This window comes from Dromiciops gliroides, chromosome 4 (assembly GCF_019393635.1).
Source record: "Dromiciops gliroides isolate mDroGli1 chromosome 4, mDroGli1.pri, whole genome shotgun sequence".
Classification (NCBI taxonomy): domain Eukaryota; kingdom Metazoa; phylum Chordata; class Mammalia; order Microbiotheria; family Microbiotheriidae; genus Dromiciops; species Dromiciops gliroides.
This window is the reverse complement of record NC_057864.1, coordinates 352002387-352027788: the sequence shown is the minus strand read 5'-3', so window position 1 is coordinate 352027788 and position 25402 is coordinate 352002387.

Here is a 25402-nt window from a genome sequence, read left to right as displayed (position 1 = left end):
TTTGCCTGAGGATATCTTACATCCATTGTCTCTGTACTTATTAATCTTTCAGTTCTCCAGAGATTGTGGTGTTCCATACCTGGCAGTGATACAGTAACACTGGTAGAATAATGGTATTTTAAAATAATTACCTTTGTTTCCTTGAGAAGTTTGGAATCATTAAAAGAGCTATAGGTTCCTGAAGTCAATCCAGCTCAATTTTCTCATTCCTCTGTTTAATTTTGCACCAAACTCATCATTCATTTGTATTGTCTGTCCCAGATATACAAACTGGCACACAAGTTCTATAGGTTATCAACCCCACTTGTACCATAAGCATCAAACTTGCTTTCATCTTAAATCTTTTACTTTCCTACACTTCTATTTTTCTGGCAATTACTGAGACCCAGTTTTCCTCCCTCCTCAATCCCATGACCCAACTCCAGGGCCTCTCTTCAGCACTGGCTGCTCTTTCACTCATTCTCCTCTACTCACTAGTTGACTTAGGAGAGTTGGAATACTACTTGCTCTCCAATGCCATTTCAAAATTCTCCTCCTACCACCACCATTCAGTAATCTCTTCTTTTTTGATCTATAAAATTTATGTCTTCTACCCAATTAAAATCCATGTAGTCATCTATAAACTCCAAACCTCCCATCCCCTTTCCTTCCTCAAGGAATTTAGTACCTATCTCACAATCTTTCTTTCATCGCCAATTCTTGCCCTCATACTAGGGGATTTTGACATACTTATCAATACTCCCTCAACCACCATAACCTCCCAGTTCCTAAACCTACTCATTTCCCATTGACCTACTCCTTCATCCCCCCTAAGCCAAAACCAAAGATGGTCATACTCTTCATCTTGCCATCACCCAAAAATGCACTATCTCTATGTTCACAGTCTATTGGCTTTCTACCTCTCCCTCTGCCTTCTCATACCTAACCTCATTCTTTGTCCACACCATGGCCTCCATTCCTGCATTCTTTCAGTTCTCTCCCAGGACATCACTCCTGCCCTAACTACTATCTCTTTCTTTCTCCCTCCCTCCCATGTTGACCCCTTGGTAAACCAATTTAACTCAAAACTTTTTCTCTTGTGTCCCTTGTTCTCTTTATCATATCACCAATTGTGCCCTGCCAAACCTTAGTCTTGTATCACTTCCACTACCCGCTGTCTTTGCTCTTCCACACATAACAATGAATTAAGGTCAAGAAAATTATGCAATTCTTCTAAATGGGTCAAACCACTATGAATTTGTTATACCTCACTGCTGCTAGACAATCTTTCTATACTTCCCTTTTCAACTCAGCATCCTGCTCTTTACTATGTCTCTCCTAAAGCTTTCATAGCTCCCCCTCCCCCACCTCAGCTGAGAACCTTGTGTACAAGTGAATTTGTGCCTGAGCTCCCCAATTATCCAGGTAACTGAGAATGGCTGTTTGAGGACTGCCTGTATTAACTAAGGTACAGAGGGGCTTAACATACCAACAGTCATTTGTGATGACCAAGAGTAAATTCAGATGGACATGCAGAAAATCAGCAATTCTGAAGCCAATTGAGCTCATAACAGCTTTGAAGCAAACCCTGAGCTATTTGGTGGTTTATGGAGCTTCAGGAGACATCCTTATCTTCAGAGACTTCCCTAAATATTGGTTGTGAGGCTCTCAGACACATCCTGTTTTTTGGAGACGTCCCCTTATCTTATTGTTTGTGCACAAGCCTTGAATGGCCAGGCCTGCTTATCATCAGGAATACCTTCTGATATGTGTTTCATGGCTCTGGAATTCCAGTCCCCCTCCCCTTGGGGCTCCCTGCCTCATTCTGATGTGGGCAGAATTTGGGATCAAATTGATCATGAGTCATCCCAAAAGAATTATCAGTCTCAGTGACTCAGTTTCCCAAGTTTTATTGTAATACTGTGAGTGACCACAGGGAGAGAACCAGAATAGTGGAAAGGTATCTCTCAAATAAGGAAAGGAAAGACAGTTATATTAATAGTATAGATAAATTGATTATCAGTCTTGAGAGGGCCAAAATTTGATATACAAAGTGTTATTTGGGTGACTCACCTTAATATTGGGGTCCCAGAAATATGAGGGACCTTTTAGGTTTAATCCTCCCCTCTGAACTGCCCTTTTTAGATATTTCTCCCAGACCAATAAGAAGGGAGCCTCTAAGCTTTAGTTCACAAAAGGATCAGATTTTATTACTTGGGAATTAATTAAACAACAAAGGTGAAACTAATAAAAATCAAAGATAAGGAAATAGGAAAATAGAAATACAGATAGATATTCTTAACTCTAAGCTTAACCTATTCACTGCCCAGACTGTTCCCAATTAAGCTAGTTCAAAGGAATTTAGGGTTTTCTGTAATTAACTAACCAACCCCCGGGACAGTCTGCAGTTGCTCGCCAGAACAGGGGTTGCCTGAGACAGAGCACAAACACGCCCTGCCTGGGCAAGGGCCAGAAGGGAAAGGACACCTGCCTCCCTTCAGGGAGCGTTCAATCTCCCCTCCCCCAAAAGGGGAGGTGCTTCAAAAGCTGCCTTTCTGAGCTCAGTAGCATACGCCAGGTGTGGCCCCTCCCAAATGAGTTAGCTAAAAATGGAAATATTAATCTTTACCACAAATAATTTTTACCACAGTCTCATTATATTAATCTCCACCTTGGGGAGGTACAAAGGTATAATAATCCTACTGATTATAATATTCTCTACCTTTGGGAGGTACAGGGGAGGGTTTATCCTAATTTGGAGGTCCTGGGGTCCTAAGCCAACCCCTGAGGCAGGTACCTTTTTTCAGTGAAGGTATGTTTTGGGGGTTTACACATCATAAGGTGAATCTGGGGACATATTTAGCCTTTTCTGCACATATCTCTGTTTCCCATGGCTAGTTTCACATTTTTCATTAGAATTTCTATATCCTGTGTTGTGTCTTATTGTTATATGACCTGACCCTTTATGGTCTCATTATGGGTACTGATCACTATGGGTACATAACCTAGCATCCTGACTTGTAAGTTATCCATTAACTGGGGTCTGACTCCCTTTTGGAGCTAATACCTGAATTAGAGCTTGGATCTTAGGTTTTTCTATTAACCCCCTTTTTGCCTCCTACATCAATTCCTTTCTAGAACCTGCCCAATTCCCTCCTTTTCTTCCCATTTCCCTGCCTTTTTTAATTTTAAAATTGTGCATGTATGCGAGCATGAGCACACACACACACACACACATTCATACACACATCTATTTACTGAGGTGAGTTGCTCAGAATTAGGCTGGTTTGCTCCCTGCTTAATGAAAATCTTTTTTTAAAAAATTCACCGTATCATCTTCCTCTGGTTTTCATTCCTTTAGAGAAAGAGGGCATTTAGATTTCAATAACTGGCTTTTGTATTCTCTGGGTATCTTCCCACTTTGGGGGAAAGAAAGATCTAAATTCCCTAAAGAGAGAATCTGCATCTGTATACACTTTCTTCATAGTTCACTGAAAAAAATTGAGGCCACTTAGTTAGAACTTCCTCTTCCCTCCCTTTCATATTGTATCACTCAGATGTCTTCTACTACTATCTCCTCCTTCATCCCCGTCTCCTATATTTCCCCCAACTGTTCCTACTATCATCCCATATATCTCTTCTGCCCTTTGAGCCTAAACTCCTTGGAAAGGCTGTCTACAATAGGTACCTTTGTTTTCTCTCTTCTCACTCCCTTCTTATCTCTCTACAATCTAGCTTCCAAACTCATCAGAATTGAATCTGTTCTCTCCAAAATTAGCAATAATCTCCTAATTGCCAGATTTAATGAAGATTTCTCGATTTTCATCCTTCTTCACCTCTCTGCAGTCTTTGACAGTAAATCACTAGTTTTTCCTTATACTCTCTTCTCTCTACATTTTCAGAACACTACTCTCTTTCAGTATTCTTCCTACCTATCTGACCACTCCTTTTCAGACCTCTTCACTGGGTCTTCATCCACACAAGGCTTTGATATAGCCCATTGGGATTCAAATGAAGCTACTCCACTATGCCTTTAAACCCCAAATCACTTGGACTCTCAAAAATTGGCTAATAATAAACCCTAGCCCAAGGCTCATGCTATCATCTGTGGGGTTTGATAGCTCATTGTGAGTATAAATTGCAATTGTTTCTGTTCTAATCCAAAACTCAGAGGGTCTTCTCCTCCTTTTGTGAAGCCAAACTAGGTTATTTTTTGCCTTAGCTCTTACCTAGCTTTTAATCACAGAATGCGTGTTGTCTTAGGCAAACTGAGACCTGGGAAAGAACTGTTTAAAAAGGCCAAGCTCTCTCAGTACATTCTGGGCCATCACTAGTCCTCTTGACCTATGTCTTGCACTGGCCTCCAATGACTCTGGAAGAAAGAAAGAGGCTGATGACTTCACACAGCTCTGCCTCATTTAAATCTAATTCACTTACAAGTCAAGACATCACCCCTGCTGATGTCATTGGTCCACTTTGAGAATTAAGGACAAACAACAACCCATGTCACACCCACTTATGTCCACATCTGTCCTAGATCCTCTTTTCTTCTTCCTCTGTAATACTTTACTTTGTGATCTCATCAGCTTCTGCCTTTGATTGTCATGTCAATGCTGATGATTATAAATCTACTTCTCCAGCCCTAACCTCTACTGAATTCAAGGCTAGCATTTCCAGCCGCTTTTTGGACATTTCAAACTAGATATACAATGTTAATTTTAAACTCAACATGTCCAGAACTGAACTCATTATCTTAATTCCTAAACTTTTCCCACTTCTAAACTTTCCTGTTATTATCAAGGGCATCACTGTTCTCCCAGTCCCTCAAGCTCAAAACCTGAGTGTCATTCTTACCTCCTCACTATTTATCATCCTCCAACATCTCTTAAATATGCCCCATTCTCTCCTCTGATATGGCTACCACCCTAGTACAGGCTCCCATCTCCTCATGCCTGGGCTATTACAGTAGCCTGCCAGTTGGTCTGTCTGCCACAAGTCTTCCTACTCTGGTCCATACTCTATTCATCTGTCAAAGTGATTTTCCCAAAGCATAGGTCCAACCATGTCATCCTCCTACTCAATAAACTCTTGTGGCTACCCATCACCTCTAGCACTAAATAAAAATCCTCTGTTTGGCATTCAAAGCCCTTCACAACATAACTCTCCCACACCTTCTCCCACACACCTTTCCTGTCTTCTTCCACCTTAAACTTGTTAATATGAATGTATGGATCACCTGGTTTTGATGAAGGTGCCTTATTATCCAAAAGTATTTTTATGAAACCCTGAGTTAATAGGAGCAAAATGTCCTTCAGCTGAACTCCAAACAGAACCCAGGTAGCTAGCAGATAAAAGTCCCTCCCTGATGACTTCTTTCCTCAGGATAGTAAATCCCTATCTTATGAGGACATATGGGTGTCCTCATCCTTGTCAAACCCTTCTTTGGAATCCTGTAATCTTATCATGATGCTTCTGTATTTTCTCCATACTTATTATAACTGAAATTGTTAAAAAAAAAAAACTGCCTTGCATTACATCCATTCTTGTTACAGTATTTGCTTGGGTTGATCTGTAATTGACAATGCTCTACAACCAGTAAACAAAGAAACCTTAAATACCCTTGGAAAGAGGGAGTCTCTGAGCTTCCTTCTTGGGAGGGGGTCTCCAGCATGATCATGTTATATTTCTTCCTGGGACAAAAATAAATTGGTATTATGTTTTTTCTGTCTGTCTCTGACCTGGTTTATCCTGTAGGAGACATTATGTTCTCTGATCTGGTTTTGTTCTGTGGGAGACATGTCTCTGTTCATTATTTATAATTTTTGTAGGAGTTATTATAAAATTAATTTATCTGATCTGTTTATTATTTTTATAGGAGACAGGCAGATAAAAACCTGTATTAATTTTCAACAAACCCCATATGTACTTTTTGATCCAGTGACATTGATCTCTTTGTTGTTCCCCCAAACGAGACACAATATCTCTTGGCTCCAGGCATTTTATCCAGTTGTTCCCTATTCCTGGATTTCTCTCTCTTCTCATCTTCACTTTTTGACTGCCTGGCTTCTTCAAGTCCCAAATAAAATCCCACGTGTTACAAGAAAACTTTCCCAATCCCTAGTACCTTCCCTCTGTTGATTATTTCCTATATATCCAGCATATAGCTTGTTTGTGCATATCTATTCACTTATTATGTTTGTCCGTATCTATTTTCTCTCCCATTACATTGTGAGCTCCTTGAGGGTAGAGACTGTCTTTTGCTTTCTTTGTATTCCCAGTGTTTTAGCTAGGCATAGTGCCCTGGCAGATAGTAGGCACTTAAGAAATGTTTATTGACTGACTGACTACTGTATGTCATGATCTGGTCAATAGACATTCATCATCTACATAGTCATTCCTGTGTAGATGGTCAGGTCAAAATCTTCTGAATGCTTATGATTCTTAGAAGGATCTACAGCTTGGCACAACTAGTATAATACCAAATACAAATAAGAACATCTGGAGGACCTTCCCATCTACAGAAAAATTTCTTCACCTTGGTCTTCATGCTGGATCTCCTCCATCATAGTGATGAACAACTTTGTTTTATGCCTTGCTTGATGATTAGGATCAGAGGGTCCCAATTTCCATTAGTAAATCTTTCAATAAATGTTGAATGATTTTGATGTATGGATGACAGACACTTTGTTGGATGAGAACCTTTAAAAAAAATATTTCATTGGGTCAGCTAGGTGATGCAGCAGATAAAGCATCGGCCTTGGATTCAGGAGTACCTGAGTTCAAGTCCTGCCTCAGACACTTGACACCTACTAGCTGTGTGACCCTGGGCAAGTCACTTAACCCTCATTGCCCTGCAAAAAAAAAAAAAAGGTATTTTGTTCTTCCAAATCAAATGATTTTTTTTCCCATTGTCAATATCCAGTAAGAGCATCCCATCTTACATTATCTATACCTATTAGCCAATTATAAATGGTAGTGATATGGTCCATTGGAGTATATCATTTGTAGAAGCTTTCCTATTCCTCACTAATACCTTCACTGGGGATATCTCCAACTTATGTATAGATCAATCTCAAAAAAATTTTTGTACAAATGGGTGTTAGTGGTAGCCCCAACACTACCAGCCTATTAATTCAGGTTAAATTTTGGGATGAAATGTCATTAAACCATTAACAAAAAGAGATTTACTTTACCATGACACAGAAAGGACATGCAACAGGGATACAGTGGCTCTTTAGCTTCTATATTTGGCAGCTCCTCTCCCACCCTCCCTATCTTCCTATGGAAATGATTTTTTTCAGCAGGGCAGAGTTCAATGACTTAGGTGGTCTTCAGATACCAACCAAGTTGGAAGGGTCTCAACTTCATGTGAATGGGACGTTTTATGACCTTATATGACCAAAAAGATTCATCAAAAGGGGAGGGAGGGGCCAAACATTCCTTGGGATAACTTTGTTACTTTTTCAGGAAAACTTTTCCCTATTGCAAGAAAATGGAGGCAACCCTGATCTTTTTACAAGAACAAAGTAGATGAATATGGTGGAAATTATTTCTATCATATCTTTGATATCTTCCCATCCTCCATATATGTTATAAATCATGTCTTGAATATCCTCACTATTTCTTTTGGTTCAATACAGTTTGGGTTTCAGTAGAGTTCTCCTTTAAGTACAAATTATCCAATCCAACTGTTTTTCCTGTCTTTATTCGAGTAGTTGTTCTTGTTGTTGTTGGGTTTTTTTGTGGGGCAATGAGGATTAAGTGACTTGCCCAGGGTCACACAGCTACTAAGTGTCAAGTGTCTAAGGCTGGATTTGAACTGAGGTCCTCCTGAATCCAAGGCCAGTGCTTTTATCCACTGCACCACCTAGCTGCCCCCTTTATTCATTTTTAGTGCTGTTTCTATGTTCCTCTAAGCATTTCTAGGACTGTGGTATTAAGGTTCAAGTGTGGAAGCACTATTATCCTTACCAGTGCAAAACCAGTTTTGTTATATTTTAAAAAAAACATTTTCAGACCTTTTTTATTTTTCTTCTATTCATTGTACTACTTCAATTTATATCCTTAAATCTTCTCATGATGACTCTCTTACTTGACTAGCTTGCCAAGATTTCTTTTTTCTCGTTTTATTTTTAATTTTTAAATTTTTCTCAATTACATGTAAAGATATTTTTTAGTTCCAAATTTTTCTCCCACTTTCCCTTTTTTCCCCCTCCTGAGGCCAGCAAAGCAATTTGATATAGGTTATACATTATTATCATGTTAAACATATTTCCATATTAAACAGAACCAAAGGGGGGCGGGGAGAAGCAAGAAAGAATAAAGAACAATAACAAAAAAAGCAACAACAAAAGAGAAAATAGTATGCTTCCATCTGCATTCTGACTCCATGGTTCTTTTTTTTTTTTTTTTTTGCAGGGCGATTGGGGTTAAGTGACTTGCCCAGGGTCACACAGCTAGTAAGTGTTAAGTGTCTGAGGCCAGCTCTGAACTCAGGTACTCTTGAATCCAAGGCCAGTGCTCTATCCACTTCGCCACCTAGCTGCCCCATCCATGGTTCTTTTTATGAATATAGAGAGCATTTTCCACCATAAGTCTTTTGGTATTGTCTTGGATCATTGCTTTGCTGAGAAGAGTTAAGTCTATCACAATTGGTCATCACAAAATGTTAATACTGTGTACAATGTTCTCTTGGCTCTGCTCATTTCTTTTGTTGTTGTTGTTCATAAAAGTATTTTATTATTTTCTAGTTACATGTAGAGATAGTTTTCAACATTTATTTTTATAAGATGTCTAGTTCCAAATTTTTCTCCCTCCCTCCCTTCCCATCCCCCTCCCCAAGACAGCAAGCAATCTGATATAGGTTATATATGTACAATCACATTAAACATATTTCTGCATTAGTCATGTTGTGAAAGAAGAATCAGAACAAAAGGGAAAAACCTCAAAAAAGAAAAAAGCAAAACCAAAAAAAGTAGAAATAGTTCAATCTGCATCTAGATTCCACAAGTATTTTTTCTGGATGTGGAGAGCATTTTTGATCATGAGTCCTTTGGAATTATCTTGGACCATTGTATTGTTGAGAAGAGTTAAGTATATCACAACTGATCACACAATATTGTTGATACTGTTAGCATCAGTTCATGTAAGTCCTTCCAGGTTTCTTTGAAATCTGTCTGTTCATCGTTTTTTACAGCACAACAGTATTCCATTACATTCATATACCACAACTTGTTTAGCCATTCCCCCATTGATGGGCATCCCTTCAATTTCCAATTCTTTGCCACCACAAAGAAAGCTGCTATAAATATTTTTTTACCTGTGGGTCCTTTTCCCTTTTCTATTATCTTTTTGGGATACAGACCTAGTAGTGGTAATACTGGGTCAAAGGGTATGAAGAGTCCCATAGCCCTTTGGGCATAGTTCTAAATCGCTCTCCAGAATGGTTGGATCAGTTCACAACTCCACCAATAATGCATTAGTGTTCCAATTTTTCCACAGTTTCTCCAACATTTATTATTTTCCTTTTTTGTCATATTAGCCAATCTGATATGTATGAGGTGGTACCTCAGAGTTGTTTTAATTTGCATTTCTCTAATCAATAGTGATTTAGAGCATTTTTTATATGGCAATACATAGCTTTGATTTCTTCATCTGAAAACTGCCTGCTCATATCCTTTGACCATTTCTCAATTGGGTAATGATTTGCAGTCAGAAACACTGACTGCAAAAAATGTTTCCCAGCTTTCTGCTTTCCTTCTAATTTTGCTTGTATAAAACCTTTTTAATTTAATGTGAATAAAATCATCCATTTTGCATTTTATAATATTCTTTATCTCTTGTTTTGTCATAAATTGTTGTCCTCTCCATAGATCTGAGAAGTAAACTATTCCTTCCTCTCCTAATTTACCTATGGTATCACCCTTTATGTCTAAATCATGTACCCATTTTGAACTTATTTTAGTATATGGTATAAGATGTTGGTCTATGCCTAGTTTCTGCCATACTATCTTCTAGTTTTCCCAGTAGTTTTTGTGAAATACTGAGTTTCTATCCCAGAAGTTGGAGTCTTTGGGTTTATCAAATAGTAGATTACTATAGTCATTTACTACTGTATCTCCTGTGTCTGACCTGTTCCATTGATCCACCACTCTATTTCTTAACCAATACCAAATAGTTTTGCTGACTGCTGCTTTATAGTATAGCTTCAGATTTGGTACAGCTAGCCCACCTTCCTGTGCATTTTTTTTTCATTAGTTCCCTTGATATTCTTGACCTTTTGCTCCTCCAGATGGAATTTTGTTATTATTTTTTCTAGCTCTATAAAATAATTTTTAGGTAGTCTAATGTGTATGGCACTGAATAAGTAAATTAATTTAGATAGAATTGTCATTTTTATTATATTAGCTCAGCCTATCCATAAACAATTGATATTTTTCCAATTATTTAGATCTGATTTTATTTGTGTGAAAAGTGTTTTGTAATTGTGTTCATAGAGTTCCTGGGTTTGTCTTGGCAAATAGACTCCCAAGTATTTTGTATTGTCTATAGTCACTTTAAATGGAATTTCTCTTTCTATCTCTTGCTGCTGAGCTTTGTTGGTCATGTATAGAAATACTGATGATTTATGTGGATTTATTTTATATCCTGCAACTTTGCTAAAGTTCTTAATTGTTTCAAGTAAAATTTTAGTTGATTCTCTAGGATTCTCTAAGTATACCATTATATTATCTGCAAAGAGTGATAGTTTTGTTTCCATCTTGCCTATTCTAATTCCTTTTTCCTCTCTACTTGTTAAAGCTAACATTTCTAGTACAATATTAAATAATAGAGGTGATAAAGGACATTCCTGTGTCACCCCTGATCTTATTGGGAAGGCCTCTAACTTATCCTCATTACATATAATTTTTGCTGCTGGTTTTAGGTAGATGCTGCTTATTATTTTAAGGAAAGCTCCACTTATTCCTATACTCACTGGTGTTTTTAATAGGAATGAGTACTGTATTTTGTCAAAAGTTTTCTTTGCATCTATTGAGATACTCATATGATTTTGGTTAGTTTTGTTATTGATATGGTCGATTATATTGATAATTTTCCTAATGTTGAACCAGTGCTGCATTCCTGGTATAAATCCTACCTGGTCATAGTGTATTATCCTGGTGATGAATTGCTGTAATCTCCTTGCTAATATTTTATTTTATTTTATTATTTTGGTGAGGCAATTGGGGTTAAGTGACTTGCCCAGGGTCACACAGCTAGTAAGTGTCTGAGGCCAGATTTGAACTCAGGTACTCCTGAATCCAGGACCAATGCTTATCCACTGTGCCATCTAGCTGCCCCTCCTTGCTAATATTTTAATTAAGATTTTTGCATCAATATTCATTAGGGAAATTGGTCTATAATTTTCTTTCTCTGTTTTGACTCTGCCTGGTTTAGGTATCAGCACCATATTTGTGTCATAAAAGAAATTTGGTAGAACTCCTTCACCTATTTTTCCAAATAATTTGTATAGTATTGGAATTAATTGTCCTTTAAATGTTTGGTAGAGTTTACTTGTAAACCCATCTGGCCCTGGAGATTTTTTCTTAGGGAGTTCATTGATGGCTTGTTCAATTTCTTTTTCTAAAATGGGCTTATTTATAGATTTTATTTCCTCTTATGTTAATCTGGGCAGTTTATATTTTTGTAAATATTCCTCCATTTCATTTAGATTGCCAAATTTATTGGCATACAGTTGATTAAAGTAACTCCTAATTATTGTTTTAATTTCCACTGCATTGGTGGTGAATTCACCACTTTCATTTTTTATACTGGTAATTTTATACTGGTAAATTCCTTCTTTCTTTTTCTAAAATCAAATTAACCAAGAGCTTATCTAGTTTATTGATTTTTTCATAAAACCAGCTCTTAGTTTTATTGATTAATTCTATAGTTTTCTTACTTTCAATTGTATTACTCTCTCCTTTGATTTCCAGGATTTCTAGCTTAGTATTTAATTGGGGATTTTTAATGTGTTCTTTTTCTAGCTTTTTTAGTTGCATACCCAATTCATCAATCTCTTCTTTCTCTATTTTATTCAGGTAAGCTTTTGGAGATATAAAATTTAATAACAGGAGCTTACATTAAAATGATAAGTACCATTTATCTAAAACCATCAGCAAGTATTATCTATAATGGGGATAAAAGTCTTTCCAATACAATCAGCGACAAAGCAAGGATGCCCATTATCACCTCTATTATTTAATGTTGTATTAGAAATGTTAGCTATAGCAATAAGAGAAGAAAAAGAAAGGAATTAGAATAGGTAATGAGGAAACAAAATTAGCATTCTTTGCAGATGATATGATGTTATACTTAGAAAATCCTAGAGAATCAACTAAAAAGCTACTTGAAATTATTAACAACTTTTGCAGAGTTGCAGGATACAAAATAAACCCACATAAATCATCAGCATTTCTATATATTACCAATAAAGTCCAGCAACAACAGATAAAAAGAGAAATTCCATTTAAAATAACTGTGGGCAATATAAAATACTTGGGAGTCTACCTCCTAAGACAAACAGCAACTGTATGGCCAGAACTACAAAATGCTTTTCACAAAAATAAATTCAGATCTAAATAATTAGAAAAATATTAATTGTTCATGGGTAGGCAGAGCCAATATAAGAAAAATGACAATCCTACCTAAGTTAATATATTTATTTAGTGCTATACCAATCAAATTATCCCCCCCCCAATTAATAAAGATAGAAAAAATAATAACAAAATTCATCTGGAAAAACATAAGTTCAAGGATATCATGGGAATTACTGAAAAAGAAGGTAGTCTAGCAGCACCAGATTTCAAACTGTACTATAAAGCAGTAATTATCAAAATAATCTGGTACTGGCTAAGAAATAGAGAGGTGGATCAGTGGAATAGAATAGATAGAAACTACACTATAATTAATGACTATTGTAATCTAATATATGATAAACCAAAAGATCCAAGCTTTTGGAACAAAAACTCATTATTTGACAAAAACTTCTGGGAAAACTAGAAAACAGTATGGCAGAAACTAGGTATAGACCAATATCTCACAACATATACTAAAATAAGGTCAAATAGGTACATGATTTACACATAAAGGATGATCCCATAAGAAAATTAATGGAGTATGGAATTGTCCATCTGTCAGATTTATGTACAGGGGAAGAATTTAGGACCGAAGAAGATATAGAGAATAAAATTAAAAATAAAATAGATAATTTTGATTATATAAAATTAAAAGGCTTTTGCAAAAACAAAACTAATGTGACCAAGATTACAAGGGAAGTAGAAAACTGGGAAAGAATTTTTGAAACAAATATCTCTGGTAAAGGCCTCATATCTCAAATATATAAAGACCTGCATCAAATTTATAAAAATACAAGTCATTCCCCAATTGATAAATGGTCAAAGGATTTGAACAGGCAGTTTTCAGACAAAGAAATCAAAGCTATCAATAATCATATGAAAAAATGCTCTAGATCATTATTGATCAGAGAAATGCAAATTAAAGCAATTCTGAGGTATGACCTCACACCTATCAGAGTGGCAAATATAACAAAAATGGAAAATATTGCTTGTTGGAGGGGATGTGGGGAATCTGGGATGCTAATCCACTGTTGGTAGAGTTGTGAAAAGATCCAACCATTCTGGAGAGCAATTTGGAACTTTGCCCAAAGGGCTATAGAATTGTGCATACCCTTTGACCCAGTAGTACTTTTACTAGGTTTATATCCCAAGACATACCCAAAAAGAGAAAAAGACCTATTTGTACAAAAACATTTATAACAGCTCTTTTTGTGGTGGGTAAGAACTGGAAATCAAAGGAACACCCATCAATTGGGGAATGACTAAACAAACTGTGGTATATGATGGTGATAGAATATTATTGTGCAATAAGAAATGACAAGCAGGATGACTTTAGAAAAGCTTGGAAAGACATGTATGGAATGATTTATTGGGAAGTGAGCAGAACCAAGAAAACATTGCGCACAGACACAGCAATATTGTTTGATGAAGAACTGTCCATGTCTTGACTATTCTCCATAATACAATGATCTAAGACAATCTCAAAGGAATATTTATGAAACATACTATCTGCTTCCAAAGAAAGAACTGATATTGATGGAACAGACTGAAGCATGCTATTTTTCACATTCTTGCATTTTAAAAAATAATTTTAGTTTGCTTGTACAGAGTGACAAGTTTGGTGATGTTTTACATGATCATACATGTATGGCCCATATCAGATTGTTTGCCACCTCGGGGAAGGGGGTAGGGTAGGGATTATTCTCTTATACTACTCTACTGTATTATGGAAATGTTTGTTTCATTTAAGTTCAGAATAAAATAAATACTTAAAAAAATTTCAAAGCTATACCATCTGTTGCATATATGTTGAGTATTAATATTACTTGTCTGTAGTACCTTTAGCAAAATGTAGTTTCCCTGCTTATCTCTTTTAATTAGATCTATTTTTGGTTTTGCTTTGTCTGAGATCATGATCGCTACCCCTGCTTTTTTTTTTTTAATTTCAACTAAAGCATAATAGATTCTGCTCCAGCCCCTTCCCTTTACTCTGTATGTGTCTCTCTGCTTCAAATGTGTTTCTTGTAAACAATATATTGTGGGATTCTGGTTTTTAAACCACTTCCATTTAATAGGACATTTCATTCCACTTCCCCCAATCTGCCCTCCCTTCTCTTATCCCCTTCTCCTCTTGCTTCCCTATAGAGCAAGATAGAGTTCTATACCCAATTGAATGCATGTTATTCTCTCTTTGAACCAATTCCAATGAGAGTAAGGGTCAAGAATAATTTTCCACCTTCCCTATCTTCCCTTCTACTATAAAAGCTTTTTTGCACATTTTACTTGAGACAATTTACCCCATTCTTCCTCTCCCTCCCCCCTTCTTCCAGTGTATCCTTCTTTCTCATCCTTAATTTTATTTTTTATATATCATCTTATCATAGTTAACTCACACCCATGACCTCTATCTATTTATACTCCTTTGAGCTGCTCTAAGAACAAAGATCCTTTAATGTAGAAGTTGTTAAATATTGTGTTATTTTGACTATGTCTTTACAATATTTGAATTCTTTCTTTTTGGCTGATTGCAGTATTTTCACCTTGATCTGGTATATCTGGAATTTGGCTATAATATTCCTGGGAATTTTCATTTAGGGATCTCTTTCAGGATGTGTTCAGCAGATTATTTCAATTTCTTTTTTACCCTCTGGTTTCAGGATATCGGGGCAGTTTTCTTTGATAATTTTTTGAAATGTGATGCCTAGGCTCTTTTTTAAAAAAATCATTTGGCTTATTCTGTTTTTTAAGGATGTTATTTTCTTCAGTATTCTTTTGTGCCCCCTTACTAAGCTGTTTATTCTTTTTTCATGCCTTACTTGTCATTATTTTGACAATTTTTTCTCTACCTTTTTTTATTTGATTTTAAAAATACTTTTTGACCTCTTCCAGAATTCTTTTTTGGGCCTGAGACAAATTCACATTTTCTTTGAGGCTTTGGATGTAGCAGTTTTGACTTTGATGTCTTCTGAATTTGTGTTTTGATCTTCCCAGTCACCGTAGTGAACAAACAATCAGGTTCTTGTTGTTGTTGTTGTTGTTTGCTCATTTTCCCAGCCTATTTCTTGACTTTTACCTTTATATTAAAGTTGGATTCTGCTTCTTGGATAGAGGGGGAAACTTCCCAAGGTGCAGGGGGTTTTTGTGTTACTGTTTTCTGAGCTCATTCTAGGGATGCTTAAATTTTCAGTTCTTCCTAGGTGGTATGATCACTGCTGCCCTGGCCTGTACTCTGGTGTGTGAGCAGCCACAGTTGCTCTTTTCTACCATGGAACTGTGACCAGAGTCTTTGCTCCTGCTAATATGCCTCTTTTCCCTGGGATTGCAACCCAAATCCAAGCACAGGCAAAATAAGAGAATCTTGTACCAAGTGCTGGCAAAGGGTCCCCTGTAATATCCTTCTGACCTGTTGTCTGACCTCCTTATTGTCTGTGGGCTAAGAGCTCCAGAACCCATTCCCAAGACCTTTTCCTGCCTTCCCAGGGTTTAGTCTGTGTTGGACTGTGCTCCACTGTCACACTAGTAAAACAGACCTTTCTTACAGACCTTCTAAGTTGTTTGGGGCTGGAAAATTGTTTTATCTCATCCTTTTGTTGGCTATGTTTCTCCAGACTTTATTTTGAGGCATTATTTTAAAGTTGTTTGGAGGAAAATTTGGGGAGCTCAGGCGAGTCCCTGCCTTACTCCACCATTTTGGCTTTGCCATTTCTAAGAATTTTTTAAACTGGATTTATTCATCATTGCTTCTCTCTGCTTTATGAGGAAAAACTTCTCATAATTGTCCATCATCATTATTTTAAAATCTCATAAACAAGTTTATATTGTCAACCATTGTTAACTTTGAATGCTATCTCTCACTGGTTAGCAAGTCTGATATTTGACGACTAAGATATTTTCTGTGCCATTTTGGTTTCCTTGTTATGGACATTGCTTTACATTGGTAAAACATAAGAACAAAATCATGACGGTTAGAGTCAATATAATTTCTGATGTTTATTATCCTTTTTTACTTATCAATTGTTTTAAATGAGTCAAGAATATGTTGTTTCAACTCTATGTCATATCTTTTTAAAAAACAAAACAATTGTTCTTGTAGTCTTTTACTAATTTGGACCTTTACCCTAACAAGTTGGTGGTCTGACTAGAAGGCAAGCAGGTAGCAAATATTTATTAAGTACTTTCTACTTGCTGGTCACTGTGTTAAGTATGACACAAACACAAACAAAAATAAAGACAGTCCCTGCCCTAAAAGAGCTTCTATTCTAGTGGAGGAAGATAGCACACAAGATGGAGCTGAAAAGCATGGTGGCAAAGTCTAAAATATCAGAAACAGATCCAAGAGGGAAATGAAGGTAAGCTGACTTGGGTCCCCTACCCAAAATGGATGGAACTCCCTACATAGAACTTACCAATAGGAGAAGGGATCTGACATCATGGGGGGGATGATATTATCCTAAAGATTACTTTATGGTGCTAGAAAAAATAATAAATTTCATCAGGAGGAACAAAATTTTGAGGATCTCAAGGAAATTAGTGAAAAAACAAGTGAGAAGGCAGGGGGCCTAGTAGTACCAGATCTCAAACTATTTTACATAGCATTAATCATCAAAAATTATTTGGCAATGGTTAGTAAATTGATTGATCAGTGCAACAGATTAGATACACAATACATAGAAGCAAACAAAGACTGTAACCTAGTGTTTGATAAAAATCCAAAGATCCCAGCTAATGGGCAAGAACTCATTATTTGACAAAAACTATTGGGAAAACGAGAAAGCTGTATGGCAAAAACTGGGTATATCCCAACATGTCATATCATTTATCAAAGAAAGTTCCAAATGATATATAACTTAAAATAATGGGTAATATTACAAACAAATTAGAAGCAAGGAAGACATTCTCTATAAGATCTATGGATAAGGTAAGAGTTCATGATGAAACAAGAGAAAGAGAAGATCAAAGAAGATGAAATGCATAATTCTTTTGACATAAACTTTAAAGGTTTTTTGCACAAATAAAAGCAATGCAACTGCAATTAGAAGAGAAATAGATAAATGGAGGGGAAATCTTTACAGCAAGTTTCTCTGATAAAGAAATTTCTAAGATATACAGGGAGTTGATTAAAATGTATAAAAATAAGATCCATTCTCCAATTGATAAGTGGTCAAAGGATATGGACAAGCAGTTTTCAGAGGAAGAAATCAAAGCTCTCAATAGTGATATGAAAATAAGTGCCACATCACTAATAATTAGAGAAGTGAAAATGTAAACAACTCTGATACCACCTCACACCCCTCAGATGGAAAATGTGATGGGGTTGGGGGCGGGGAGGAAAATGACAAATGCTGATACGTTGGTGGGAAAACAGATACATTAATATGCTGTTGGTAAAACTATAAACTGGTCTGGCCATTCTGGAAATGAGTTTGAAACTATGTCCTAAAAGCTATTAAACTTTGCACGACATCAGCCAATGTGACATAGGAAGGCGCACTCTCAAAAAACAAAACAAAACACAGGATACAAACCATAAGATTAGCAGGAGTCTTTAACATGTGACCTACCCTCTCCCAAACAAGGGACAAGTTTCAGGTACCAGACTTTTAATCCCTCCTGCCAACATGACCCTACTACTGGTGTCTGCTCCATTGGATGTTGTCATATGCCGCTGCCAAAAGGGGGCATTGACAGTGGGGCAAAGAGAAGTGAGAAATCCCATTCTTCCCATCTTCTTGTGCTCTCCAAGAAACAAAAGGCAGAAAGGAAAGATTATATATATTCTCTTCAGAGCTGACTTTAGCCATTTGATGCCAAGAAGCTTATCTTGTTTCTATCAGTTGCCTTTGACCAGTGGCTAACACCCTATAATTCAATCTAGTTAACTAAGAAACTTCTTCAATTTGACCAGTGACTAAACATGGTACACACTCTCTCAAGGTATCAGGTTGCTAATTTAGAAAACTCTTTCACGTTGTCTTATAGGCTTGTTTAGGTAACTCCTTCACACACTTTTGTCAGAATGTTTACAAAAATTTGACAAATATATAATGTCATCAATACATTTGTTTGGTAACATATTTGGAATCCACACATTATGCCATTATGGATTTTTTTTTTTTGCAGGCCAATGGGGGTTAAGTGACTTGCCCTGGGTCACACAGCTAGTAAGTGTCAACTGTCTGAGGCCAGATTTGAACTCAGGTACTCCTGAATTCAGGGCCGGTGCTTTATCCACTGTGCCACCCAGCTGCCACCATGGATTTCTTTTAAATGAGGAAAAACACTTGTTTGGTTTTACTTCCCTTTACAAAAATTTAAATTGGGCCATAGATCTTTTGCAATACATCAAATGTGATTTAAAAAAAATTTTAATACCATAGTAGGTTTTCCAATAATACTAAATTTTTTTTAGTGGGGAGATGGAAAGAAGGTACTAACTAGACTGGAGAAAACAATGCAAACTGAAATATGAGAGTAGGAAAGAAGAGGTAGAATTGCAACTGGAAGTCCTCCAGTACTATCAATTCTATGGCAGGTGCAATTAGCTAACATGTTTAAGCAACAGAAAGTAAGTCACACTGCGAGAGTTGTTCCTTTGATCTTGAGATCAACTAAATTCTACTGCTGTTACAAAGTGAGCAATTCCTTGAAATTGAGGGACATGGGAAGAACACAGAAACATTATGGTCTGACAGCTCCTCTAGTACTTTTCTCTCTTTTTTTGCCCCTTTTGGTGTACTTTCCATGAATTTTTCCCCTGGGGAAAAGTCCCAAGAGAGCATGCTATATAAGTATACTGAAAGGTATATCTTTGATATGATTTATCAAGTAACTTGGGATTTGTGGTGTAAGGCAGCATTACTTTCTTGTACGGTAATTTTATTTACTGTAAGTATCAGAAAAAAAGGGACATTTGTGTGAAAAACACAGAGAAAATCAGCTTGAGGAGAAAGACATAATTCTGAGAGGACCAGGAAAAAAAGTAGTTCCTCAGATAAAAGTGCCTTGAAGAGATACACAGGCAGTTCTGAGAGGACCTAAGAGAATGCAGATCCTTAGAGTAAAGGGTACTGACAGGTGGCAAGGAAGGCTTCATAGTGCTTTGCTTCCTCGAAGCTAATTTACTTAATATTGTTTTTTAGGACTTTGAAGTTTATTTCTAAGCAACTGAATCAAAGAACTGTTTCAGGACTATGGGACAATTATATATTGTATCAAAGCTGACAGAAATGTGGATTTGGGGTTTCTCAACCTAACACAGTGGTAGGTCACTACATGTGAGGAAGCCCTAATTTTAAGTAAGGGAGGAGAAGCCAGGGATTTAAAAGCATTTGTCAAGGGAATCTGCTTATAGAAGCTAAGACATTTGAAGCCAAAAAAGAGCAGTTCTACCCAGCAAGTAACACATGGTACAGGTTGTTCTCTGAAAAGGCCAAGGACATCAAGGCCTAGAATCCAGAGTTGTGAGTTGTACCAGGCATATGGGTTTACCTACTTATGTACATCAAAACTTGCTTTCTGGGGTTAGCTAGGTGGCACAGTGGATAAAGCACTGGCCTTGGATTCAGGAGGACCTGAGTTCAAATGTGACCTCAGACACTTGACACTTACGAGCTGTGTGACCCTGGGCAAATCACTTAACCCTCATTGCTCTGCCAAAAAAACACAAACAAAAAGCCCTTGCTTTCTGTAGCTTTGTGCCCACTCCCCCTCAAAGTAGTGTGCATTGGTAGGAAAGTGTGGCTCAGTATGTGGGTTTCAATTAGGACTACAATTCAACTATGAAGTGCAGACACATGGCTTCCCATGGGGAATTATCTCAAATTTTTAATATGGATAAGCAAGCCTAAACCCATTTGAAGAGGGAAACTGCATGGAGGAATAGGGGCATGGAAAAGACTTAAAGAGAATTGACTGTGATGAATATAGGTTAAAAGGTCCATTAAGTTGGGTCTCTGATAGTACATTTGGTGTGACTCTTTCCTTTTCATATGTTTCAGTAGGACTGGACAGAGTGATCCTTTTAAATATTTTAAAGGGGAAAAAACACTTTATTTCTTCCCTAAAAGTTTAACAAACATATTAATGCTAAGGAAGGGAAATTTTTCTTTTAGTAATGAAAAATTTTTGTTAAGTTTAGTAAGAACACAGCACGTGAGTAACCCTCACAGTTAGGAAAACTTGATTTATAAACCTCTTGTACCAAACAAAAATACTCTTTCCCTAGCCACCACTTCCCCTGTTTTTTTTTTTTCACTTCCCTTTAGAAAGTGAACTCCTGGAGATCAGGTCTGTCTTTCCTTTTATATTTGTACACCTAGGCTTCACAATGAATTGTAATATAGCAGGTACTTAAACTTGTTTTCCTGAATTCATTACTGCCCTTTTCCCCAGGTGCAGGTGTCCTGGTTCCCAAACAACTGTCTATTAAGAACAGAAATATCTATATATCTTTTCTATATTTATATCTATATCTATCTATATACATATATCTATATATCTATCTATACACACACACACACACACACACACACACACACACACACACACACGGCACCTCAGGAATATAAATGCCACATCTCCCCTGACACTGTTCCTAAGGGGAGGGAAAAAACCTGGAGAGCACATCTAACCCCATATAAGAGAACATGTCTAGTGCTTAAAATGATTCTCTCATACTACCCCACTACACATGAAATCTCACCTGAGCTCTGTCTGTACTCTACTCACACATTCCTCTGGATCGAGCTGATCCAATCAAGGATAGTCTGGCTTTCTCCTTTGCCCTCTAAAAAACAAACAAACAAACAGAGCCAAACTTGTCATTTCATCAGTTTAGGGAGATCCCACTGAGCAACTTATTCTCCCATAGATCAGAATCATCAAGTCTTAGAGGATCACCAGAGGCAATGAGAAGTTAATTTGCCCAGAATTATGCTGGAAGTATGTATTAAAAAGCCAGCCCAGAAACAAGAGTGTCCTGACTGAGACCAGCTCTATATATCCTTTCCATGGTGCTGCCTCTCCTTTTACTATAACTTTCCTCAATACACTGACTAAATCACTGCAGGCCCTAGTCGAAAAGCTCATGCCATCATTCTGGACCCTATCCCAACTATTGCTCCAAATCTGGCAGGTTAGAAGTGCCTCTGGAAAGATTCCAAGTAAAAAGGATGCAAAGTTTCTCCTCTATGTTAGTCCGATTCCCAGCTCTGCTATGCTTTTCCTTGACAGCACCATTTTTCTCCTTTCATATGATTAGCAAAGTTTAAACTCTATAGTCTCCCATTTTCCTCTTTTGCAGCTCAATTAACTGTACTTTAGGTAACACATTCATATCCTTTTTTTAAAAAAATAAAAGTATTTTATTATTTTCTAGTTACATGTAAAGATAGCTTTCAGCATTTGTTTACATAAGATTTTCAATTTCAAATTTTTCTCCCTCTTCCACCTCCCTCCCCCCTCTCCCAGACAGCAGGCAATCGTATATATATATATATATATATATATATATATATATATATATATATATATATATATATATATATATATATATATATGTATATATATGTATATATATGTATATATATATGTATATATATATGTGTGTGTGTGTATGTATATGTGTATATATACATACATATATGTGTGTGTATGTATATGTGTATATATACATACATATATGTGTGTATGTGTATGTATATATACATATACATACATACATACACACATATAAATATATAACAGCATTAAACATATTTCTGCATCAGTCATGCTATAAGAGAAGAATCAGAGCAATAAGGAAAAACCTCAAAATAAAAAAACAACAGCACCAAAAACAAAAGAAATAGTATGGTTCAATCAGCATCCATATTCCACAGTTCTTTTTTTTTTTTTTCTGAATTTGGAGAGTCTTTTCCATCATGAGTCCCCTGGAACTTTCTTGTACCATTGTATTGGTGAGAAGAATCCAGTCTATCACAGTTGATCAACACATAATATTGATGATACTGTGTACAATGTTCTTCTGGTTCTGCTCATCCCACTCATCATCAGTTCATGCAAGTCCTTCCAGGTTTCTCTGAACTCCTTCTGCTCATTGTTTCTTACAGCACAATAGAATTCCATTACATTCATATACCACAACTTGTTCAGCCATTCCCCAATTGATGGGCAGCCCCTCAATTTCCAATTCCTTGCCACCACAAAGAAAGCTGCTATAAATATTTTTGTACATGTGGGTCCTTTTCCCTTTTTTATGATCTCTTTGGGGGAAAAGACCCAAAAGTGGTATTGCTGGTTCAAAGGATATGCACAGCTTTATATCCCTTTGGGCATAATTCCAAATTGCTCTCCAGAATGCTCCACCAACAATGCATTAGTGTTCCAATTTTTCCACAGCTTCTCCAACATTTATTATTTTCCTTTTTTGTCATATTTTGTTATTCCTTTTTTTTTTTAGGCAATTGGGATTAAGTGACTTGCCCAGGGTCACATAGCTAGTGTCAAGTGTCTGAGGCCAGATTTGAACTCAGGTCCTCCTGAATCCAGGGCTAATGCTCTATCTACTGCGCCACCTAGCTGCCCCGCTATTCCTTTTAAATAAATAATAAACTTATTGTGTAAATTTTTTTTTCCTCCCCCCTGTGAGAAAATGATAGGTTTTGGGATGCCCAGAGAGGGGATAATATTGAGATTGAATGGATTGACTTTGCTGATTAACTCATTTGAAGTTGACTTGATTGAAACCACACCTACCTGAAGGCCTGGCCCTCAGAGGGTGTGTTCTCTGACCTCTGACCTTGGGCTCATCCTGCTCATGGACTGCCCTCAGGTCCAGTGAACCAATGAATATGGGTGATGCTGGCCAATTAGCTTGCAATGGTGTTTAGGGACCACCTCTCATCCAGACCCTCAGGAAACTTCCTCTCACAAAGGCATAGGGACTTCCTTTTTGGCCTGAGACTCATAGGTGGTGGCACCTTTTTCTCTCTCCTTCTCTATCCTAGCTAGGCTTTCCTAACTTTCTCAGCCATGTACTATCTCTCTTTACTAATATCTAATATACTTTAATAAATGCTTAATGCCCCCAAACTGGCGCTAAAGCTTCTAATTTATAAGAAGCAATATATTAGAAACCCCAGCTAATTTTCTCCAAACTTGAGACAGAAATAAGGTGAACACATATAGTTTTTTGTTTTGTTTTGGTTTTTTGGTGTGGTTTTTTTTTTGGGGGGGGGGGTTGCGGGGCAATGAGGGTTAAGTGACTTTCCCATGGTCACACAGCTAGTAAGTGTCAAATGTCTGAGTCCAGATTTGAACTCAGGTACTCCTGAATCCAGGGCTAGTGCTTTATCCACTGTGTCACCTAGCTGCCTCAGACCACATATAGTTTTACTTGCCATACCCCCAAGATGACTACCATTAGACACAAATATATTTATATATATATGTGTGTGTGTGTATATGTACATATATATCTATATCAATGTATACAATCATTCTATACATCTATTTGTCAGTTCTTTTGAATTTTTTCTAAGGGCCCTTTCAGTTTTGTGGGTCCATAACCAGCTTTCCTTTTTAGAATCTCTATAATAATCTATGTCCTTTTTACCCCCTAGGATCAAATACAGACTCTGTTAGTTTAAAGTTCTTCACAATCTGTTCTCAACCTAACTTTCCAGGCCTTACTACACATTATGCCTCACACATACTGCTGTCCAACCAAACATTACTCATATACAGCTTTCTATCTCTCAACCCTATGCCTTCATAATGGATGTAATCTTATTTCGTTCAATCATTAATTAATTATTAATGTTAACTAACATTTAAATGTACTTTAAATGGAAATTGTTTTCCATACATGATTTTTTTGAACTTCAGAATAACTCTGTGAGATAAGCATCATAAACTTTATTCTTATGTTCTAGAGGAAGAAAATAAGATGAAGAGAATTTAAGTGATTTACTGAGGTTTATACAACTAGTAAGTGATAGGATTTGAACCTATGTCTTTCCTGACCTCAAGTCCAACAGTTTTCCCACCACACCAAGGGACCATTTTTGCTTGCTGCCATTTTTCTTTGCAAATGTTTTCAGTTACACTATGAAAAATAAAATTTTGTGGGGTAGCTTGGGAACTTGACCACCATTCTGTAGGGAAATAAATGTGTTAAGAGATCTAAATAGCTGAATTAAAAATGTAGTTTGGGAACACAATTCACTTGTAAGTTGGGGACTGTTCTAGTGATGAAATCATTATACAAATAAAAGCAGATCTTTTGGCAGAAGGCTTTCTGGAACTGACAAAATACCGATCAGACTTTTTCTGGTTTACATCAGACCATATCAAATAGAGTACTAAACATTAAATCTGTTACTGAATCTGTTCCACATAAATATATTTCCAGAGGAGGGGAGAGGAAAGGGCCAATAATGCTAAGACATTTATCTGAATGCAAATACAATTAGTATTACATAAAAGCCTTTAGTTTGACTGTGGGTGTTAGTGAATTTATTAATAAGGCTTAAGCAAAAGCCAATAATATTCTGGCTTGGAAATGGTTTATTTTTAGACTTAAAATTTTTTTCTATACAGATAAATATTTTCTACAAAGTCCAAGTTGCCCTTCACAGTGCTCAAATGTGAAGACATAATGACATTTGTGTATCATAATTTTGGGAAATTATATTTTGAAAGTAATTCATATTATGGCATAGACCAGAGATTTGAAGACATACTTTATAGAGACTGCTATGAAAGGATTAGTTTAATTTCCAAAGCTACCTGAGTTTTTTAATCTT